This window comes from Bos grunniens, chromosome 3 (genome assembly GCF_055505025.1).
Source record: "Bos grunniens cultivar Pamir isolate PY7600 chromosome 3, Bosgru_T2T1.0, whole genome shotgun sequence".
In the NCBI taxonomy this organism is placed as follows: Eukaryota; Metazoa; Chordata; class Mammalia; order Artiodactyla; family Bovidae; genus Bos; species Bos grunniens.
Genome location: NC_141167.1, coordinates 32,635,743 through 32,660,472, shown reverse-complemented (window position 1 = coordinate 32,660,472; position 24,730 = coordinate 32,635,743). Strand labels below are relative to the sequence as shown.

At 42.0% G+C, this 24,730-nt stretch overlaps 1 protein-coding gene and 1 pseudogene across 44 annotated transcripts in view; one reads left to right on the top strand and one right to left on the bottom strand.

The window, feature by feature from the left end:
• LOC147375434 (small ribosomal subunit protein eS6 pseudogene) overlaps positions 1-10,896 on the bottom strand; it is a 64,064-nt pseudogene extending 53,168 nt beyond the window's left edge.
• DAB1 (DAB adaptor protein 1) overlaps positions 1-24,730 on the top strand; it is a 1,332,660-nt gene that overhangs the window by 925,579 nt on the left and 382,351 nt on the right. The gene's annotated exons all lie outside the window — the stretch shown is intronic.

Genomic DNA, 24,730 nt, shown 5'->3' with positions numbered 1-24,730 from the left:
CTAGAAGATGGGATGCTGAGCCCTGTGAAAATTTAGGGAGGACTTTCAGCCTTCCAGCCTTCCAGGGTGGGCTTCTAGCTACACTCCTGGGATGAGGCAGAGCCCCCCCAAGTGCTGGCTGTATATTAAAATTTATGGAATAAATACTATGCACAGGCCAGTTCCAAAGCAATTACATCATCATCTCAGGGAATGCAACTTAGGTGATTTATGAAAGGTCCATAAGTAACTGTAATGTGCCGTCAGGATTGAGACCTACCCAGGCAGAACCTTCAGAGGGCGCCAGGTTGTCCTCTATGAGAGCAGAGGCCAAAGAGATGATAGGGGCAGGGACTGTGGAGGGAATCAGCCATGTCTCTCAGAAAGGTTAAATCTCTTTGCAACTTAACACTTTCATTTTTCCCCCCAAATAATACAGCTCTGAATTATCTAGGCAGTTTACTTCGGGATAAATTTCTTTTTATGTAAAATATTGGTAGAATGCTAAATTGTATGGTCATTTCCTTCCATCAAAATTTTGCTTTCCAGGCAAGAATAATATGTTAATATAGATGTTTAAAATGAGTTAATAAAGATTTACATGTTCTTGATTTATCAGTGATTCATGCATTGAAATGACAAAACTTTGTACCGTTAGGTGATCCATATTATAATGGCTTTGATGAAAATGCTTATCCATTCTTAGAGCTTTTCTGTTTCTTTTCTTGTTTACTTTCCTGTCAAAATATTTAGCCCTTTCATCAATAATAAAATAATCCATTTGTTCATTCGACAGATGTTTACTGTTAAACTTTTTGTTTGTTAATTGTTTTGTGTGTTTTAATTTGTCACGAGTATACTTAGCATGCCTGTGTCAACAAATTCAGATACCTGCAAAGGGACCTGTCTTTCTGGGCATGCCATAGTAAGGATTTTCAAGCCAGAATTTTACTCAATTAAAATGCACATACTGCTTTTTCCCCTTTGGGATATGCTTCCTGGAGGGGTCTGGAATAGGCTGGAAAAATTATATCCAGTTCTCCTTTAATAATCCTTTAAGTATCTTCTGATGTGCATTTCAGAATGGTGATGCAGATATAAAATTTGTAGTGGGAAAAAATTGAACTTGAATTTTATAAGACCCAGAGATTATGTTCTTGAAATATGTTCATGTCTGTGCCATTGTCAAGGGGAGCCACCCTCTCTGATTTATTCCACTTGGACCAGAATTTGCGACTGCTGATTTCCTTTCATCCACTTTTGCTAATAGATTCAGGAAGTAATTTCCAGATGTGGAAACAGTAGCTCATAGATGATAAAATGTAGAGCCTGGGCAATTTGGAAAGGAGATAAACTTAGTTAGTTTGAGAAGTTGAGATCTCTTCAGACCACTCCACCTTGCTTTGCACTTGTACTGTTCTCTTTTATTTTCCAGAAGGCAATGGCACCCCACTCCAGTACTCTTGCCTGGAAAATTCCATGGATGGAGGAGCCTGGTAGACACTCCATGGGGTCGCAAAGAGTCTGACACAACTGAGCGACTTCACTTCACTCACTTCATACTTTGTCACTGGAGAAGGAAATGGCAACCCACTCCAGTATTCTTACCTGGAGAATCCCATGGACAGAGAAGCCTGGTGGGTCATGGTACATGGGGTTGCAGACAGTTGGACACAACTGAAGTGACTAAGCACGCATGCTTTTATTTTCCATTAAATACAGGTGTTTGCAGCTAGGCCTGGAGGATTGTACCAGGACTGTTTCTGGTAAACACTCTCTCTCTCTCTCTCTCTCTCTCTCCAGGAAACTTTATATGCTCTTAACTGCTCACTTGGATTATCAGCCCAGCCATGTGTTGTTAAAATTTTATAGCCTCTGAGCATCATTAAGGGGTCATGGAAGCTGGTCAGGGGAGGCAGAGGGATGGAGCAAACAGACCAGCAGCTAAATGTGTCAATCAGTGGGCATCTTGATTTATTTGTAAGGTAGCCATGGAAGGGGGGAGAGATTGAATTTTTCTTGTAAAGGGGATGAACCAAGAAGTTTATTATACGTTCGTCTTAAAGGTCACGTGTATGAGCGGAGAGAGTTCTTGAGGACAATATCATATTATTTCAAGATAATCTGCCATACATACTGTGCATGTTGGCACTATGAAAGCCAAGTGATAGTTTCTTTTTTTTTTTTCTTCTGTCTGGGCTCTTCAGCCTTTGGCGGGGGATGGGGAAACAACCAAAATAAATAGGAGCTTAGATGTATTATCTTGAAGGCAAGGGCTGTGAAAATCCTTTCGGGGAGCTTGTGTGCCAAAGCATGCTGTGTTAAGTCAGCCGGAGGTCATTACTGTTTTTATTAGGTCATTTTATTATAAATATGATTTGGGCCTCAATCATAAACAGATCCTTTATGTGTGTTTCTGAACATTCTGGTGGCTCCAAAGCGCTAAATTCCAAATTGGAATATTGATTGTCTGATGGTTGAATTACAGCCTTCTTCAAATCTTGAAGGAGGCCTCAGGGCCCATGTGTCTTTCTGGAGATAAGTTCTCGTAGCTGAGAGATGTAAGGCCTTAAACAGTGGGTCCCACAAGGTGGAAAACCAAAGGCAGACTGGAGTACTGTTCTCCCCCTGGTAAATCAGAAGGTATTAAACACACCATTTTATGGCATGTATAAGAAAATTGTCATAATTTGTAAATGTCCCTGAATTTCCTCTCGGGTAAGGCAAACATTAATGCAGCCTGCACATGTTTATTATTTCCATGCAAATCCAACTGAATAGTTTTTTTTTTTGATTCTTTAGATTTTTTTTTTTTTTAACTTAACCACAGGCATCTTTCTCAATTTTCCAATTCTATAAATGTCCCTTAGTTTTAAAGTTTAACCCTAACATTTTTACAATGGCCAAACATACTTTCATCAGGATTTCTCAATATCAGCATTGTGCTCAGTCATTCAGTCATGTCTGACCCTTGTGATCCCATGGACTGTAGCCCGCCAGCTCCTCTGTCCATGGAATTTCCCAGCAAGAATACTGGACTGGGTTGCCAGTTCCTCCTCCAGGGGATCTTCCCAACTCAGGGATCAAATCTGTATCTCTTGAGTCTCCTGCATTGGCAGGCTGATTCTTTACCACTGAAGCCCTTCAATCTTAGCACCGTTGACATTTTGTGCCAGATAATGTACAGTATAGGATGGCTTGCAGTATCCTTGGCCTGTACCCAGAAGATGTCAGTAGCATCTCCTCCCACCATTCTGACAACCAAAAATGTCTTCAGATGTTGTCCCCTGAGGGGTAAAGAGCCTCTGGTTGAGAATCACTGCCTTGAAGTGGTGTCCACTCAAAGCACTTCGACATTCTAAACACAGAGCAAAGTGACATCTGAGAGTTTAAAAGGAGAGGCAAACTCAAACTCCAGGGATACAAACCCTTGTTCATATGTTAACTTCTCCTCAAGCAAGTGAGGCCTGAGGGCAGGGCTGGCTGTGTGTTTTCTGTATCCCCATGGCCTGGGACTTCGAGTCAAGTAATAGGCCCCTAGGAAATATGTGCTGGATGAAGAAGAAACCAATTACCTGTCTAAATATGTATTTAGCTTCCATAAGCATATTCTTTTATATATTTCTGTATGTGCATATGTATCTATCCTTCCATAAAAACTTGGCTGAGAATTTTTTTCTTTTCTCTTCCAGCATCTAACGACCAGCACATAGCAGATACTCAGTAGCTATAGGTTGAATGGCTACCTGGCATGTAAAAAATACATTGAAAAGATGAATTAACAAAACATCCATGGTCATGTGCCACCATAGATGCATTTTTGTGGCATTTACAGTAGTCTGAGGTTGAATGTGGGATACTCTACAAATGAACACTTAAGAGGCCAGATACTTTGCCACTTTTGAACATTACACTCAATGCCTTGGGGCCCAGGTCCAGGGAGGCCTGATGAATCTTTTTGAATCTGCACTGGCAAGATGGAGAATGTTATGGTTCAGTGGGGGATGAATTATTTCATTTTACACTCCCAGATCATCACATCTGTGCATATAGCCACTTCCCATTCCCAGAACTGCCCTGGCTGCCCTGCCAGAGTTGTGGCCAATCTCACCATGATGACTGTATTTCCAAGGACTACATTTAAAGTTATAAACAAGTCAGAGCATCACAACCATTCCAAAGATTGGTGCTGAAACAGCACAAAAGTTTACTATTATTGGAAGGTATTTGAGATCACTTTTTAAGCTTTAGATTTAAATTTGTCCTGTGGGCTTGACCAGTACAGTGGTGTGATTTTTAAATGGACCGTAAAAAATATTTACAAGGTCCAGTGGATTTCTAGGTCGGGGCTCAAAGCTTGAGGAGGAAAGAAGAATCAAAAGGCACTTCAGTTAAAATCAGAAAAGATGGTTGAAATAACCTGGTTCAGCCTTCGTGAGTTACAGATGAGGAAATTGTTGGAGATGATATGACATGTCCAAGGTCACAGATTTTTTTGTGGGAGGGGGGCTTGTCTTTTAAATATTTCTCACTCCTTCTCCCCACCCCACCCCAGTAAAATTAGCCCGAGATTCACATGCACGGATAAACAATAATTTTCCTAGATTGTTAAAACATAGATGTATTTGGACTTAGAAAATGATGATTTAAAAATAGTCAAGTGCAAATACTTTCTTTTACTTTGTGAGTAAACTGGAGGTCCAGAGAAGGGGACCTTTGCTATTATTTATTTAAAAAGCTAGTTACTAGCAAAGCTGCAAGTTGAATCCAAGAGTCCCTTCTGTTGAGTTTTCCTTTGGCAAAGCATGCAACTTGCTTATTATCTTATTTTGTACTCTCCTGATTGCAGTCATTTGTTAGCTGATATTTCCTGGGCAGCTGTTTATGCTGGACAAGAAGACACAGAGGTTTTCAGGACATGGGCTCTGCCTTTAGGAGCTCACATTTTGATGGAGAGACTGAGAAACGATCAGACAATGCCCACTGGATATAATATTCAAGATAAGAAGACTGTGTTTGGGGGCTATTAGTGGAAACTGGCAAAGAAAGTTCTTGCTGGAGGTGACACCGACAGCCAGGGAATGTGAGGGTCACCACAGGAGGAGTGGTGTGTGTTTATCACAGGGGCTGAGTGGAGCACTAAGCCAAAAAGAATGCCTGAAAAGAGAGTTAATTAGCCCAGTGCCATGCAAGAACATAGACCTTGATTCACGACCTGGTTTCCTAACTTCTTAGTTGAATGATCCTGGTTCAGTCCTTCATTGATGTCACCCTCGTTCTCCATAATGAGGATGCTCATTAATAATAACCTTATTTTCATCATACTCACATGTGAACTTGTTTGAGTGCTAGGTCCCCAGCCTTGTACATGGATGTTCATCCTGACCACACGAAGAACCCCCATGTTCCAGAGATGGAAGTTTCCCAGTAGGTTCAGAGCTGTCCATGATTTCATCTCAAGCCTAAACCCAGAGCCGAGCTTAGAACCTGTTCTGGCTCCAATTGTAAGACTCTTCTGAGGATTCAGTGGGCTGATCCCATTACAGGAAAATGTACGCCATTTGTTTTGTATAATAACATTCCTTCTGTGTCTACTTGGTAGGCCCTTGCTTGGGGACATATGTGTGCATAACTTGTATTTCTTATCCACAAATTTTCTATTCATGATATGAATGAGTAAAATATGGAAAAGGAAAATATTTATTTAGAATATCAAGTTTTGGGTCCTGGAAAGGGAAAATATTTCTTTCTGACTTTTTGATTCCTTCTTCTTAGGTAATCCCCTGACTTTATATTATCTTGATACTTTTTGAATTTTATTTTAAATTAACTTTTATTGGAGTATAGTTACTTTACAATATTAGTTTCTATTGTACAACAAAGTGAATCAGCTATGTATATACATATATCCTCTCTTTGGGTTTTCTTCCCATTTAGGTCACCACAGAGCATTGAGTAAAGTTCCTTGTGCTATACAGTAGGTTCTCGTTAATTAATCTAGTTTATGCATAGTAGTGTATATATGCCAGTTCCAATCCCCCAATTCATCCCACCAACCTCCTTCTTCCCATGGTATCCATACATTTGTTCTCTACTTCTGTGTCTCTATTTCTGCTTTGCAAGTAAATTCACCTGTATCATTTTTCTAGATTCCACATATAAGCTATATTATGTGATATTTGTTTTTCTGACACTTCACTGTGTATGACAGTCTCTAAGTCTGTTCAGATCTCTACAAATGGCACTTTTGTTTCTTTTTATGGCTGAATATTATTCTGTGTGTATATATTTCATCTTCTTTATGCATTTCTCTGTTAATGGGCTTTTAGGTTGCTTCCATATCCTGTCTATTATAAATAGCACTGCAATAAACTTGGGGTCCCTGTATCCTTCTGAATTGTGGTTTTCTCTGGGTATATCCCTAGGAGTGGGATTGCTGGGTCATATGGTAGTTCTATTTTTAGTTTATTTTTTTATTATTATTTTTTACTATTCTCTAAAGTGGCTGTATCAATTTACATTTCCACCAACAGTGTAAGAGGGTTCCTTTTTCTCCACACCCTCTCCAGCATTTATTGTTTGTAGATTTTTTGATAATGGCCATTCTGACAGTGGTGAGCCGATACCTCACTCTAGTTTTAATTCACATTTCTCTAATGCTTAGTCATGTTGAGCGTCTTTTCATTTGTTGTGGCCATTTCTATGTCTTCTGCCTAGGTACCAACCCCAGGGAAGGGCTGGATCTCTTTCCTACCCTTCTGTCATCCCACGGTTTGAGTTCTTACTTCCATTGATTAAGCTCTTGCTCTCTGCCAGCCACTGTGATACCTCATCACAGCATTCATAGCAGGAATGAGGACATCAAGGCCTGGAGAGGTTGCCTGACTCTCTGCTAGCAAGCAGAGGAGGTAGTGTGCAACACAGGGTCTGTCTCTCTCCATCATCCCAACTTTAACCATTAAGCAATATTGTCTGTCTTCTTAATTCTTTGGGGAAATTTTTCTGCCGCTATGATGAAGCAAATGTAATATTCACTTTTCTAGAGTCCCAAGCGGAGAAGGCAATGGCACCCCACTCCAGTGTTCGTACCTGGAGAATCCCAGGGATGGGGGAGCCTGGTGGGCTGCCGTCTATGGGGTTACACAGAATCAGACACGACTGAAGCGACTTAGCAGCAGCAGCAGCAGCAGCAGAATCCCAAGCTATTTCCTTTCAATCCCTATTCAGCTGTCCCTTACCATCAAGTGTGACTTTTTCTTAGTGTGTTTCTGATATCAGCCTTTGGCTAGTTTTCGGAGGTGAGAGGAAAAATACCTCTTGGGTATGTTTGCTTATATGCAATGGAAAGGCACGTGCATGGCATGATACTTAAGACTTGAACTTACAAGGTTTCTTTGGGTAGCTGCATTTTGGGGAGCCTTGTTGTTTTGCTGACTTGATTCTCACAGCAGGGTGCCGACATAGCTGTGACTGCCTTCATTTTACAGAGGTAGAGATGGAAATATGCAAATATAAACTGACACCAGTCCTAGAATCTTTGAAAAACTGATGCCCACTCCCAGTAGGTCTCTAAACACATGTGTAGCTCAGGTCCCCAAACATGTAAGACATCTAGCACTGATGGAAACTGTCTTTCACACTCCAGGGCTCTTGCTTTTTTCCAGGGTACCGTTTTATGTGAGCTTTGTACAGTCATTTTACATTTCTGTGCTTCATTCTTCCCATCTCTTCTAAGAGATGCTCAGAATAGTGATGGGGGTTAGAAACACAGGTGCTGGAGTCAACAGCCTGGATCCTCTCTTTTTTGCTCCCCAGCTGTGTGATGGTGGATCAGTTCCATCATTTGGAATCTCAGGTTTTGAAGTGAGGATAATGACAATACTAATCTAATGATATATCTATCAAGATGAAATAATTTACGTAGATATAATGCTTACAATAGTATCTTAACATATGGTAAGCTCTTTCTATATGTATTAGCTACTATAATTATGAACTGGCATTATTTACCATTCAAACATTTCATAAGCCACTACTGTGTGCCAGACACCGTGCTGGATAGTAGGGTGGGTTCCTGGCATCCCTTTCAGCTCTGACGTTCCATGATGGATATAAACAGCCAGACCCTCCATCACTGGTGGAAGCATTGTATGGTTCGCTTCAGGGGATATTCTGACTCTCTGCTTACAAATTGTTATGTGTGAAATGAAAAATGCATTTAGCTGTTACTTTCTTTTACCCATCTTGTTCATGTAGGTGGATTGTATTTTACTATCTAATTAAGAGTAATGGGAAAAAAATGGAAGGGAGCACATTTGTAGCTGATGTGTGGGTTGAAGTTTCCTGAGATGAGAAACAAACTCATAAACAAGAGAGACAATAGCACTATTTAAATGAGAAAATCCACGGATCGCAGCATACTGAGTACTGCCATTTTGCTGTTTTGGGGCCGGGAGAAGGAGAGCATGAGCATATTTGTACATAGTGACCTTGGTCCTGCAAAGAGCAGGACACATTTGGATATGAAAATTATTTTCACCCTGTCATATTAGCATCATCCTATCTTTCTGCACACCTTTCCACTACAGCACAAATCAGAGATAAGTCCGGGACCTCACGCACCCAGATCAGAAGAGGATAAACTGGAGAGGCTTAGCCTGTTTCCTCTCTTTGGGAACTAGCACGTGAACACCAGTTTCTCCTTGCCTCCAGTTTACAGAATTTAGCCACACATACTGGAAAGAGCCTGTTACTTTAGGGTTAGATTATGACTCCTGCTCTCTTAATTATATATTCCTTGCCACCCTTGAGTAAGACATATCTTTCTGAGGCTCTTGCCTTGGGAGTATGGGGCACAGAATTAGACTTGGTCTGATATCCTATAAAGAAAGCTGAGTGCCGAAGAATTGATGCTTTTGACCTGTGGTGTTGGAGGAGACTCTTGAGAGTGCCTTGGACTGCAAGGAGATCCAACCAGTCCATTCTGAAGGAGATCAACCCTGGGATTTCTTTGGAAGGAATGATGCTAAAGCTGAAACTCCAGTACTTTGGCCACCTCATGCGAAGAGCTGACTCATTGGAAAAGACTCTGATGCTGGGAAAGATTGAAGGCAGGAGGAGAAGTGGATGACAGAGGATGAGATGGTTTGATGGTATCACCGACTCAACGGACATGAGTTTGAGTAAACTCTGGGAGTTGGTGATGGACAGGGAGGCCTGGAGTGCTACAGTCTATGGGGTCGTAGAGAGTCAGACACGACTGAGTGACTGAACTGATATCCAAAGCCTGGTATAGTGGGAAGTGCATGGTCTTTGCAGACAGAGACCCCACCTGACTCGTGGCCGCTCCTCTTTACTGCACTGCTCAGAACCTCAGTTTCCTCTTTTGCTAATTGAGCACAGTATTAGCTGTGTCTCCAGGCTGTTGCAGGGTCTAATGGTGTGTCATGTGTTTGGTCGGAATGTAGTAGTCCATTTAAATTAAAATGTTGGGCCCCCTTAAGACCTGTTTCTTTATCATGAAATGCAGAATATGTGCAAAAAAGTTTATGACCTCATATGTGGACAATTAATGAACAATAAGCAAATGCAATTCATGGGGTTGCAAAGAGTTGGACACGACTGAGCGACTGAACTGAACTGAACTGAAGCAAATAAAAATAAAATGAAACTCCAGGTACCCACTCTCCAGGCCACGAAAGAGAACACTATAAATCACTCGAAACTTCCTAAGATCTCCTTGATAGCATCTCCCTGCCTACTCCCCAGGTAACTTCTAGCTTGAATTTCATGTCAGTCATTTCTTTGGTGTCTTTTCATAGGTCTCCCTAAACAATTTGTACTTGATTTCATTTTTCTGGCTTTTGAACTTTACATAAATGTAATCTTACTGAAAAACACTTTTGTTTTGCGTTGTATTTTCAAAATTTCTTGCCATCGCTGCATGTAGCTATAGTTCAGTAATTTTTGCTGCTGTGTAGTATTCTGTTCCTAGGATCTCTCTCTATCTAACCTAGTAATGGAGTCATTTGGTTAGTTTCTACATTTTTCACTGTTATGAAATATGTTGTTATCAATATTCTATCCCTTTGATTTTGAAGCTGAAAAGGTCTTTCCAGATGGTTTGTTTCTTTTTGATGTCTGATCTTATTTGTTACTCTTAGAATATGGTGTTTTTGACTGGACTCGGACATAAAGGTAGAAGCTCTCAGAGGGGACAGCCTGCGTGTCTTGGGAATCTGTTCTTGGTATTTTTCTTTGGGCTGCTTCATTCTTCTGGCGCAAAGTTTAGCGTATTCTGCAGCCTCTTCCTTGTTTTTCTTAGTATGCTGTTTCTTCCGAGCAATAGGCCAACATCTGTGTTGCAGAACACGTTTAATAACAAGACGCTGAATCTCAGGTGCTTTGGTTCTAGGTTCCTTACCTTCATTGTTTAGGGGCTTTCTCACAGCATACTGGCAGACCTCATCTTCTTTAGAGAGATTAGAAAATCTGCAGATTCTGCTAGCTCCTTTGGGCCCCGGGCCATGAGGCATAGCAGTATCAATGAGTCCAAAAATATCCTTCTCCCTCTTTTTAATGATGATCAAATTGAGAACATTCAGATTGGCACCCACAGTACAACCTCCTATAGACTTGCACTTTCTTTCTCCAGTCCTCCTTGGTCTGTAACAGGAATGCCCCTTACTCAGTAGCAGGTGGGCTCAGCCATGGGTCAAGACACCCTACTTCATGGGGAAACCTTGTTTGTGGTTCCCACCACTAATTCAGGCCACAGAAACTTCCATTCTTCACTGGAACATCAGCAGCAACTTGTGTGGCCGTACACTTCTCATGAAAGGTGTAACGTTTTCATTCACTGTCCACTGCAATGAGTTTCTGGCGGCCAGTGGGAGGGAAAGAGATGTTCAGCTTCATCCCGAAGCAGCCGACCACCTCCGAGGCACCATGACAAAGAGCTGGACAGCTTTTTTAAAAATAAAAATGCTGCGCTTCCTTATTTATGGCTGCACCGGGTCTCCATTGCTGTATGCGGGTTTTCTCTAGTTGCAGCGCTGGGGGCCATTCCTCATTGCAATGTGCAGTCTTCTCGTGGCAGTGGTCTCAGTAGTTGGGGCTCACAGGCTTAGTTGCCCTGGAGCATGTGGGACCTTCCCAGATTAGGGCTCAAACCAGTATCCCCTGCATTGGCAGGTGGATTCTTAATGACTGGACCACCAGGGGAGCCTGAAACAGTTGCTCGGCCTAGTTGTTTTCCATATCAGACAGCTGAGGCCTAAGAGAGCAGGGCGAGTCCCCAGGTTTGGCAGCTAGTGAATAGCAGTCGGGGCCCATCACCCAGGTCTCTTGTCCAGTTTGGCTGATGGCTGTGGTAAAGCCTCATGTCTGATAGTTTGCCTTTTTATTTTAAGCAATTTCCCATACTTTTGATATTATAATTTTGGAAGTTTTATTTGAGAGAGCTCTTTAAGACTCTGCTAGAAATATGCTGGCATTTGCTGTTGAGATGGTTTTTCTCCCCGTCTCTGAAGTTGGGGCTGTGCTGGCCTCTGTCCCATTAATGCTGGCCGTGGGCACACCCCATGGCTATGGACCTATCGTAAGCTTCTACCCCTTCAGCAATGAGAGCCCCTGAGACATGTTTCAATCAGGGAAGGAATCAAAATAGACCCAAGATGGCCAGGGAGAAAAACTGCTAAGGAAAGAGGGATCTGATTCCTTACAAGGCACTTTCTTAGGAAATGTCCCTTTACTATAAATAGGAATGGATATTCAATTTTAGGCCCCCTTTAAAAAAAAAAAAAAAAAAACTCTCTAGGACCAAAATTAGATTGGAGGCTGATGGAATGAATGTAGGATGGGGTGATTCTGTGCTGAGACACGTCTGAAAGTTTGAGCAGCTGGTGCGGTGGAACAGCTGAGCCGCAAACAAATAGCAGCTGATTTTAGCACTTCTTATTTCAAGATGCCCTGGTTTGTTAACTCCAGCGTTCGACTTACTGGTAAGCTCTCTTCTCGGAGCCCCTCAGCGTCTCATCCCTCTCTGCTACCCGTAAACTGTGCTACCTTGGTCAAGTGATGCCTCGTTCTGGGCTTCAGCATCCTGCATCCTGTCGTGGGAAGAGTAGCCTGTGTTTGTTAAGAGCTTGTCATGTGCCAGGCACCATGCCAAGCACTCTGTATGCTGCTGCTGCTAAGTCGCTTCAGTCGTGTCCGACTGTGTGTGACCCCATAGACGGAAGCCCACCAGGCTCCCCCGTCCCTGGGACTCTCCAGGCAAGAACACTGGAGTGGGTTGCCATTTCCTTCTCCAATGCATGAAAGTGAAAAGTGAAAGGGAAGTTGATCAGTCGTGTCCTACTCCTAGTGACCCCATGGACTGCAGCCAACCAGGCTCCTCCATCCATGGGATTTTCCAGGCAAGAATCCTGGAATGGGGTGCTATTGCCTTCTCCAAGCACTCTGTATGGATCACCTTATTTAGTTTTCACAATAACACTATCAGACGAGAACTTTTATGTTTTTTTATACAGACGAAATTGAGCACAGAAAATTGAGTTGCATTTAGCACATCGATCCCAATGAAACAGGGAATTGGAGAATTGTCCTGGGAGAGATCTGTTTGGGCCTCTTTCCCTCATACTTGTTTTGGACTTTTTTTTTTTTGCTGTCTCTGTTTTTTGGCCATGCCACATGGCTTGCAAGATCTTAGTTCCCTGACCAGGGATTGAACCTGGACCCTCAACAGTTAGCGTGTGGAGTCCTAGCCACCGGACTGCCAGGGAATTCCCTGTGCCTCATACTCTGAGTAGGAACTATTGTGTGTTCTAGGTGTCCCCCTTTCCACAAGGCCCTTCACATCTGACACCTGGCCATCACCGTCTGTCAGCCGTGGAACCACAGAAAAGAATTTGGTTAGGATTCTGAGTTTGTGATTTGCATTTGTTTGGAGGGAATGCCCAAGTTTCCTGTCTCCCTTTCACGGAGATCTGTCACCCCTGAAAGTGTAAAAATCACTGACTTCATGTGAAAGTCACTAAGACAACAAACCACTGCCGTCAACCATTTGAAGACAAGGAAATAGACTTGTTTTTCTTATGAATGAATAAACTTTCAAAGGCTTATACTGATTACTTTTTAATGATCTGACCAAATATTTTGAAGTCGTATAAACACAGTGGAAATTCACTGTAAGGAGTGTATCTTCAAACTCAAGAGTAGTAACCTGTTTTGTGAGTTAAACTATGTATGCACAGTCATGTCCAATTCTTTGCAACCCAAGCACTGCAGCCCGCCAGGCTCCTCTGTCCATGGGATTTCTCAGGTTAGAATACTGGAGTGGGCTGCCAGTTCCTCCTCCAGGGGATCTTCCCAACCCAGGGATTGAACCAGGTTTCCTGTACCTCCTGCACTGGCAGGTGGATTCTTTACCACTGAGCTACCGGGGTCTTTTCCAGTGAATCAGTTCTTTGCATCAGATGGCCCAAAGTACTGGAGCTTCAGCTTCACCATCAGTTCTTCCAATGAATATTCAGGACTGATTTCCTTTAGGATGGACTGGTTGGATCTCCTTGCAGTCCAAGGGACTCTCAAGAGTCTTCTCCAACACCACAGTTCAAAAGCATCAATTCTTCAGCACTCAGCTCTATTTGTGGCCCAACTCTCACATCCATACATGGCTACTGGAAAAACCATAACTTTGACTAGACAGATGTTTGTCGGCAAAGTAATGTCTCTGCTTTTTAATATGCTTTCTATGTTGGTCATAGCTTTTCTTCCAAGGATCAAGCATCTTTTAATTTCATGGCTGCCGTCACCAGCTGCAGTGATCTTGGATCCCAAGAAAATAAAGTCTGTCAGTTTCCATTGTTTCCCCATCTATTTGCCATGAAGTGATGGGACCAGATGCCATGATGTTAGTTTTTTGAATGTTGAGTTTTAAGCCAGCTTTTTCACTCTCCTTTTTCACTTTCATCAAGAGGCTCTTTAGTTCCTCTTAGCTTTCTGCCCTAAGAGTGGTGTCATCTGCTTATCTGAGGTTATTGATATGTATCCTGACAGTGTTGATTCCAGCTTGTGCTTCTTCTAGTCCAGCATTTCACATGATGTACTCTGCATATAAGTTAAATAAGCAGGGTGACAATATATAGCCTTCATCTACTCCTTCTCCAATTTGAAATCAGTCCATTGTTCCATGTCCAGTTCTAACTGTTGCTTCTTGACCTGCAGACAGCTTTCTCAGGAGGCAGGTAAGGTGGTCTGTTATTTCCATCTCTTGAAGAATTTTCCACAGTTTGTGTGGTCCACACAATCAAAGGCTGTGGCGTAGTCAATAAAGCAGAAGTAGATGTTTTTCTGGAACTCTCTTGCTTTTTCTATGATCCAGTGGATTTTGGCAATTTGATCTCTGGTTTCTCTGCCTTTTCTAAATCCATTTTGAACATCTGAAAGTTTTCAAGTCACATACTGTTGAAATCTAGCTTGGAGAATTTTGAACATTACTTTGCTAATGTGAGTTGAGTGCAATTGTGTGATAGTTTGAACATTTTTTGGCATTGCCTTTCTTTGGGATTGGAATGAAAACTGACCTTTTCCAGTCCTGTGGCCACTGCTGAGTTTTCCAAATTTGCTGGCATATTCAGTGCAGCCCTTTAATAGTACCATCCTTTAGGATTTGAAATAGCTCAGTTGGAATTTCATTGCCTCCACTATCTTTGTTCATAGTGATGCTTCTTAAGGCCCACTTGACTTCACATTCCAGAATGTCTGGTTCTAGATGAGTATCATACCATCATGGTTTTCTGGGTCATTAAGATCTTTTTTGTATAGTGCTTCTGTGTATTCTTGCCACTTCTTCTTAATATTCCTACTATTCAATAGTAATAGTAATCAATACTAACAATGGTTTGCATTTATTGAGCACATATTATATTTGGCTCTCTTTTTAAGACTCTACATGAATTAACAAATATAATTACCAGAACTGCAATTTGAAGTAGGTACCAAACTACTTTGTTCATTTTACAGAGAGGAGAATTGAGGTGCCCAGAGCTTAAGGATTTGTCCAAGGTAAATCTGAGACCAGGCCAGAATGTGTCACATTAACTCTTGATGGCAGATATCTAATACAGAGCAAGTTAATATAGTCACTCTTTGGATGACTTCATTATAATTCCTTAAGTGTGAGACTTTTGCCTCTTTCTGAAAGGTCTAAGATGAAGGAGTCAAACATTGCTTAAATGCCTAACAGGGACAAGTGTTTTTACGTATGTTATTGGCTCTTCAGTACTGTTCCATGCCTATATTTATCATGGCACTTTTTGGTTGTTGTAGGTTTACCTGTTTGACATTCTCTTAGGCTCTGAGCTATTCACTATCTCTGTATTGGTGACCTTTTGCTGTAGTTAACAAGCCACCCCCAAATTTCAGTCGTTATTCAGGTCAGCTGTAGCTCTGCTCAGCTCAGTCCCAAGAGCCTGGTCATTCCAGAAACCCAGGCTCTGAGGTTCTCATGGCAAAGGGCAGAAATGCCAAAGTCTGCATTGACCAACATTATGTGCCTTTAAGGTTTCTGCTCAGTTGGAGTGCACGTTATGTTTACTCATATCCTCATTGGTCAGACTAGGAATGTGGCCATATCTGCCATTGGGGCAGGAGACATCCTCTGTCTCCCTTGAGGTGCTGGCAGTCATGTGGCAAAGGGCATGGATGAATAAACCCCTCACTGGGAAGGGCACAAGCAGTTGGGGATCATCACACAGTGTACTACCATCTGAATGATCTTGGATGAACAACTCTCTTTTATTCAAGAGAAAACTGAAGCCTGGAGATACTATGTACGTGCTCAATTACAGAATTCTGTGACTTGAGCAAGTTTTACTGATTCCATGTGCATGCTCGTTCCCCATCTGGTTTCCAACGTCATCTCTTTCTGCTCTGAAATGTATACTCTATTCTTGGGCCACACTGAGGTTTATGTAATTTATCAAAGCAATGTGTACATTCATAATCTGTGACTTGGTGTATAATGTTCTGTTTGTAATCGCATTTTCCTCTTTCTGTCCTGATAAATGCTCATTCTTTTCCTGAATACTCAGGGCCTCTGAAAGCATCACTTGTTTCTCCTGGACTTGGGGGCGGGGGTGGAGCTCTCTCACTCTTCTTTGGTGTCCTCTCCTACCTCGGTGCTCTGTCTTTGCATTTTAGTTGTGTGTGGGCTTCTCTCTTTCCTCAGCCAGGCTGAGATTTTCTGGAAGGCAAAGGGAGAAGGGCTGCTTTTTAGCTGTGGGTCCCTACAACAGTACAGAGAAGGGGCTGTAAAAGTGCTTTGAGATAATGAATAGATGAAAATTTCCTACCTAAGAATGACACTTGTCAGTGTGGGTCAGTAGTCTTGAAGTTCATATCTACATCAAGTAGGTTGGATTTACATCATCTCAGAACAAAAGGCCTAGGAAATCGGTCCACTGTCATGACTTACATGTATTCCAGCTGCATATTGTTCTTTCTTTTAAAACTCGGCAGTTTTTAGACATATTTCCACGTTGAGTGATTTTTATCCCTCCATTTTCTGGTCGAAAACAGGCACCAATTATTCTCTTTAATTAAGTGGTTTTATGTTATTAATTGTTTCTAACTTACAGAAGTCCCACGAGACCCTTTATATGTTTCCAAATGAAGCCAGGAAGAAAAGTGCATTAATTATACACACAAACTCCTTTTGGCGAATTAAACATGATGCACAGTGAACATGAAATGGCTCGCCCTCCTGGGTGTCCGTCTTGTCATTAGTGATGGCTTGTATTCGTAGTATTGACATGGGCTTATCCAAATTGGATTCTGCAAAGAGTCATTTTAATTTTGCACAAATGTGAAAAGATGAAGTACTTTGACGTGCCTTTTTTTCCTTAACTCCCTCTGTTGCTGAGTGACTGGAGCTTCTCTGGTTGTGATACCAACTTCATATTTTATAGTGCTTGTAAAACACCAGATGTTTCCTTATCAGGCCACAGAGCAGCTGTAGGTGAGTCTCACAGGTGGAGATATTGACATTCTGCAGTTAAATCAGGTCATGCCTCTTAAGTCTGCAACCAGAAAGGGGCAGATCCTTTAGAGTTATTCACGTTTTTAAATATTTCTCTGAGCAGGGATAGGAACAGAGTTGTGTCTAAGCCCCTTTCTGATCATTTTCAGTGGGCAGCAAAAAGGAATTATTCGTATTGTTTGGGCACCAGTTCTGTTCTAAGATGTGAAAGTGAAAACGTTAGTTGTTCGGTCACGTCCGACTCTCTGTGACCCCCATGGACTACAGCCTGCCAGGCTCCTCTGTCCATGGGATTCGCCAGGCAAGAATACTGGAGTGGGTTGCCATTTCCTTATCCAGGGTATCTTCCCAGCCCAGGGATCAAACCCAGGTCTCCCTTATTGCAGGCAGATTCTTTACTGTCTGAGCCATCAGGGAAGCCCCTCTAAGATATATTGATGAGAAAGTACGGTATTTGAACATGTATTATGTGCCAGGTGCTATTCTAAGTGATTCACAGGACTGGCTCAGTTGATCCTGAGGTGATCCTCAGTTGATCCTACCCTGTGAGGTAGGGTTATTATCATCCTAATGCGTAGTTGAGGCAGAGAGAGATTAAGTCACTCTCTTAAGGCCACACAGCTAGAAAGTGGCAGAGTTGAGATTCAAGCCCAAAAGTTGGGCACTAGATCCCAGGCTCTTAGCTCTGCATCTTAGTGCTTCCCCAGCAGTGATATCATACCCTTTTATTAAGGGCCATATGATCCCCTGCAGGAGGCAGTCAGAAATTCAAAGCAATATTATACATGGCTGTGGTTACTGTATGATGATGCCATGGAAGATGATCCTCAGTCCCCAGGAGGCATGGATACAGGATTCTGGGACTGTTTTTGGCCACCGCTCAGTTTTTGTCTTGAAACTGCATTATCTGAAAAGCACATTACATTTCTAAGGCTTCTTTCTTTCTGAAAAGAGCTTGTTGTGATGTTTAGAATGCTCTAGGGAAATGACTCACCTTCTAACAACAACAAAAAAAGAACCCCTTAGGTTGATTGTCTCTGATGCCATTCACTGAGGACCTGTGTGTGCTGGGTGATTAAGACCCTGAAGAGCTTCCCAGGGAATTGTGTAGCCACAAAAACAGAAAATAGTTGTTGAAGTTTATTGAGGACTTACTACAGGTCAGTCACCATCCTAAGTTCTTTACACAATTTTTTATTATAACTACTTTAAAAATAGGTGTTTCACCTGCTTCTGCTGGGAATTGAGTATGAGTGAATTTGAGCTATGTATCCACTTTAAAGGCAAAGTCTTCCCTCGAAATAAAATGTTGAGATGATTGAGTTTTACTGTCTCTGAAAAGATCATATTATTCAACGATATTCATGGAATATCTCCTATATGTTAAATATTAATAGTATCCTAGGTCCAAGGGAAACAGCAGTGGATCAAACCAAAATGCTGCTCTCAAAATGGAGCTAACATTTTAGTGGAAACAGGTAGACAATAAATGCAATAAGCAGATCTAATACTAGATGCTTAAGAGCGATGAGAAGAAATGAAAAAGGGAAGGGGGATAAGTAGTGAGTTAATAACATTGTTGTGTGCATTCTCACTCACTTGTATCTGACTCTTTGTGACCCCTATGGACTGTATAGCCTGCCAGGCTTCTCTGTCTGTAGGATTTTCTAGGTAAGAATACTGCAGTGGGTTGGCCTTTCCTTCTCCAGGGGCTCTTCCCAACCTAGAGATTGAACCTGCGTCTCCTGTGGCTCCTGCATTGGCAGGCAGATTCTTTACCACTGTGCCACCTGAGAAGCCCCAAGTAGTGAGTTAGTTGCAGTTTTAAGTAACCTGCTAAGAGAGGACTTCTGTGTGTGTGTGTATTTATTGAAGTTTAATTAAAAATCTAGTCACCACCACCACTTCTGCTTCGGGTCTATGATTTTTCTCCATTGCTTTCATAAAATCCTTATGTACATGGACTTTCCTGGTGGTCCAGTGGTTAAGAGTCCACCTGCCAGTGCAGGGGACAGACGCAAGTTCAAGCCCTGGTCTGGGAAGGTCCCATGTGCCACGGAGTAACTAAGCCCGTGTGCCACAACTGCCAAGCCCTCGTGCTGCAAATACTGAAGCCTGGCTGCTGTAGAGCCTATGCCTTGCAAGAAGAGAAGCCACTGCAAGGAAGAGTAGCCCCCGCTCACTGCAACTAGAGAAAGCCTGTGCGTAACAAAGACCCAGCGCAGCCAAAACTAAATAAATACAATTAAAAGAAACAGTCCTCATGTACAAAGCATTTAACAACACGGCCTTGCCTACCTCTCATTTCATAGAGCCTACCCCCACCCCCCACCATAAACTGTGCTCCAGCCCCACTGATCTTCGTTTCCTCGAACGTCCCACATCGTTTTGTCCTCCGCCTTTTTGTGTGCCATTTCCTCTGCTGGCAATACGTTCTCACTTCATCGAGGAAGCTTTTCTGGACATCACTCACTCCTCTAGTTCCACTTCATTCCATCATACAGTGTCTGACTTACACTTTATTGGGGTTGTCTTTGCTGAATCCATGTAGAAGGAATGGGTGTACCTAGACAAGGAGGAAGAGAAGAGGGGAAAAGACAGGAAGATAAGCTTGAAAGGAAGGGAAATTAAAGGAGGAAGGAAGTTAGGAAGAACGGAAAGAAAAAAGGGAGAAAGGAAGGGAGAGTGGATAAAAAAGGAGGAGGAGGAAAGGAAGAAATTAGTTTAAAAATTTTATTGAAGTATAGTTGATTTACAACCTTGTGTTTAATTCTGCTTAACAGAAAAGTGACTCAGTTGTATGTATATATTTTCATGTTCTTTTCCATTATGGTTTATCATAGGATATTGAATATAGTTCACTGTGCTGTATTGTAGGAGAAGGCAATGGCACCCCACTAAGGCAATGGCACCCCACTCCAGTACTCTTGCCTGGAAAATCCCATGGATGGAGGGGCCTGGTGGGCTGCAGTCAATGGGGTCGCTAGGAGTCGGACACAACTGAGCGACTTCACTTTCAGTTTTCACTTTCATGCATTGGAGAAGGAAATGGCACCCCACTCCAGTGTTCTTGCCTGGAGAATCCCAGGGACGGGGGAGCCTGGTGGGCTGCCGTCTATGGGGTTGCACAGAGTCGGACACGACTGAAGCGACTTAGCAGCAGCAGCAGCAGCAGTGCTGTATTGTAGGACCTTATTTATTATCCATTCTGTATATAATAGTTTGTATCTGCCAATCCCAAACTTCCAATCTTTCCCTCCCCCACTGAAATCAGAGTTTTTGATCAGACACCACAAGACCATAATTGTATTTTCAAGACATGAGTCTGGAGATTAATCATGGAGAGGAAGTCGTTTAATTCTGGCACTCATCTGCCCCACTTTGGCAGCTCTTTTGCAGTTTCATTCTTTGAGTCAATAAGACACTGAATTTTCTGTGGCCCCTGGGACTGAACTCTGCTGATAGAAGGAGGGAAGGTAGGGCTGATGAGGGAAAATGCCTCTGCAAACTCCTCTTGCCTCTCCCGAAGCATGATGAATCGTAGAAGTCCTGATTGAAAATTCTAATCACAGCTTTGCTGTCCTCCAGACCCCACCCGTTGACAGTTGATTCACTCTTTTTCATGCCCGCTGCCTCTCTGTAGTATGGTGGCTCTTATGCAGGAGTCTGTCATTAGCAGACAAAGCATGATAAATTGGCCGGGGTTCCCTTCGTCCTTAGAACGTAGGATATGCTTCTTTTTTTAGACTGTCAGGGCCTGTGTGGGACATGGTCATGAAGGAAGGAAGTAACACAATATTGGGTGTGCCTGTTTGCTGCTGCTGTTGAGAAAGAGAATGATGCATTATGAAGAAAAAGTAGATTGCGAGCATCCCAACCCCCCACCTGCAACCCAAGAGCAACTGATGCAGAAAATCATTGATCACCATCAATGCCCCAACGGAGTCTGCGATTTCATTGAAGATGTAATACCCCTTTCAAAATCAGAGTAGTAAACAATTTCTAAAATTGAATCTCAAAAAGAAAAATCAACCCCGCATAAAGTCTTTGGACTTTTTGAGGTGATTTAAGATCCAGAAGGATTAGAATTGATTGATTTTGATCTTGGAAGGAGGTTCACAGCAGTTCTGGAATCTGTGGTCTCCCTGGATATGATGCTATGAATGTCAGTCAGATACTAGCTTATTTTATTTTTTAATTTGATTCTAGGACCCCGAGTCTGTATTTAATGTTTCAGTGAGCAGAACAGTTATGTTTGGCTCCAGCGAAAGATTGATAGAAGCGATTTTCGGCTGTGGAATCAAAACATAGTGAAAAAATGTCACGTTTAAATAAAATGCAGTACTTGGAGGCATCATGTGGTCTCAAAATAAATGAATTCATGGCACAAAGTTGACATATTTTGAAGGAGAATTTCTTTCAAAAATTTGAGGTGATTCATTTTTATGATTAATTGCAGTAAAAACAATTATGACAGCATTTTTAAGGGAAAGAAAGAGAAGCTTTGAGGTGTTCACAGGTAACATCCTATTGTGTTCACATTTATACGTTGCCTTACGCAGCCTATGACGTTGTATGTTTGTGATGTTTGGCTGAAGGCCCTGGAGCTCTGGGGGTGCTCATTCATCCCAGGGCTCATTTGTTGTTTGTAGTTTGGTGGGGGAAGGGGGAGGGAGCCTTAGCAGAAGCAGTGATGAGAAATCCACTGGATTTGGATTCAGAGAGATCTGAGTATGAGTAACTCTGTGTGACCCCAGGCAGGTAACCTAGCCTCTTGACATCTCCCTATCCGTTCCTAAAAGTTGGGACAAAACCAGGTAGAAATGAGTCCTCGGTGTCTAGCATAGGGCCTTGCATGCACTTAGTAAAGGGTGAAAGACATAATGGCAAGAATCAGTAGTGTTCATTTTGCCAACATGGTTGGGTATTTACTCTGTTGTCTATTTGAAGCTATACTTGATATCACAGATCTCAAGGATCTTATAATCCAGAGAGGAGTTGGGTGGACTAACAAGGAGTGGGAAACCAGGAGTAGGAGAGGACTGAACTGAGAGTAGCGTCTCAATTTTGTAATCAAGCCTAGTGCAGTAACTAGTTCATGTGGAGCTCTCGGAAGATATGTGCTGAATAAATTGAGTTGAAAAGGCAAGAAGTGGGATTAGAAGGTTAAAAAAAATCTATGTATTAGCATCCTCCAGAGAAGCAGAACCAAGAGGATGTGTGTATATATAGAAAGGTCTATTTTAAGGAATTGGCTCATGTAGTTATGGAATCTGGCAGTTTCATTTGATGAATGCCTATGTATGCTTCAAAACCCAATTCCATGTTTATTATCTCTTTATCTCCTCAAAGCTATGAAGATATACACTATTATCTGCAATCGACAGATTATTTGGTGGGGGTTCAAGTTTGAAAGTTGCCTTTTCATGTAAAGGGATTTTTGGTGCTCATTTTACATTTACTTTTGATTCTCTACTTTGGTTCATTTCCTTTCTGACTGTATAACCAGGATGCCTAGAAAATGACAGGTGCAAAACACACCCCATTTAACATGAGAGGTAGCCTGATCGTTATTTCTGAACAGGGAGAAATGACAAATAAACATGTGTGAGTGCTTGGTGTAAGTTCACTGTCACTGGACTGGGCTCTTTGCAGCTGAATGGCCCCCTGAAAGTCAGTGATGACCATAGCTGAATTCCACTTATTTTCACTCCCATCTGGGGTTCAGTAAAACTCAAGTTTGTCTCTGCTTGAGGAAATCACATAAAAAGATGTGTATGTATGTGAGTGTACACACACATGTATGTCTGACCCTTTAGCCTATTCCCTTACTTGCATTTGCAGACAACTTGTTATCCCTATTATCCTTCTCCCTAGAATCATTTGATGTAATTGCTTCACAGAACTCCTTGCAACTCCTTAGTGGGCTGTGATCTTTTATGCCTCCAAACTCCTGAGTTCTTCCTGCCTTGAACGTTCAGCTTCTTCCTTTATCCACCTGATGGACTCCTAGGTAGCTTCAAAACCTCGTTCAGATGTTAGCCTTCTGAAGGTTGCCCTGCCTTTTCTTTGGGCCCCCAGTGAATTCCATTCTCTTTGGTGGCTCCTCTTGGACTTGTGTTTGCCTCTGTTGTTGGCCTTATGATGCTGCAGTATAATTATTTCTGACCGTGAATCTAGTGCCTCTTTGTATTTAACAGTCTTTAGAGTCTGAAAAAAAAAAAAACTAGATTTGAGTCCCAGATCTGCTCTTTACTGATTTTTGAAACTTAAACAGGTGACTCAACATTTTTGGGCCACAGCTTTCTCATTTGCAGACTGCAGATAATAGTGTATCTCTCTGCAGTATTAAGTAGGCAATAAACATGAAGCAACGAGCACAATGCCTATCCCATGGTGAGCATCCAAGCAGTGGGGTACTGGTGTGACTACCTCAATATGCCTTTTCCTTTTGTTTTCATTTGAGCCTCTCTGAGGCCAGGAGCCTTATCCTCTTTATTTCTGTATCTTTAGCTCCTAGCACAGCATGCTCAGTAAATCGCTAGTAAATTCTGTGTGAGTTGAATCCATAGAATCATTTACAAACCCATAGGCTGTGGTTTGCAAACTTCACTTTGATCATTCATTAAGGGGATTTTCATTTTATCTTCATGTCTGGGCAGGGGACTGAAACAGCTATTTTCTTTGAAGGTACCTAATGCCAGAAGTTTTGACTTTCTGTGGTGTCACCTGGACTTTGGGATTTACTTCTCTTTCATTCCCAAGGTCATTGTCCCCTTTTAGTGCCAGCCAGAAGTATAGGCATGCCTGTGATTGGCTTAGCCAAGCAGGAACTTATAATTACTGCTTCTCTCCCCGAGAAGCATTCTACTAAGTTGATCTGAGTACATACAGAGAAAGCTTGTTCGGTTCAGGCCTCAGGGCCAATTGGAGGCTGTGTGGTCCTTTCTTGTGTACCTCTCATGAAGCATTTAACATAAGCAAACAATAGCATGTGGTTTGTTATTACACAGCTTTGAACACACAGATGTGGCCATTTCTATTCATGGATGATGGTAGTAAGTAAGGAAATAGTAGAGTGATGAAATCAAGCAGATCTGTTTTCAAATTCTGGCTGTGCCATTTAAAAGGAGGGGGTGTGCAAAGACCAGTTCCTTAAGCTCTCTCTGCCTCAGAGTCGTCATTAAAACATAAATTGATGCCTCTACTGTGGAGAACAGTATAGAGGTTCCTTGAAAACCTGAAAATAGTTATATGATCCAATAATCCCACTCTTAAGCATCTACTTGGGAAAGATGAAAACTCTAATTTGAAAAAATACATGCACCCCAATGTTGATTGCAACACTATTTACCATAGCCAAGACATGGAAATGTCCATCAACAGAGGAGTGAATAAAGAAGGTGTGGCACATATATATAATGGAATATTGCTCAGTCATTAAAAAAGAATGAAGTATTGCCATTTGCAGCAACATGGAGAGGCCTAGGGATTATTATACTGAGTGAAGTGGGTCAGAGAAAGTCAAATATCAGATATCATTTATGTGTGGACTCTAAAAAATTATGCAGATGAATTTATTTACAAAACAGAAATAGGCTCACAGATATAAAGGACATAGTTATGGTTACCAAAGGGGAAAACAGGGGAGGGATAAATTTGGGATAAACAGATATACACTGCTATATACAAAATAATCAACAAAGG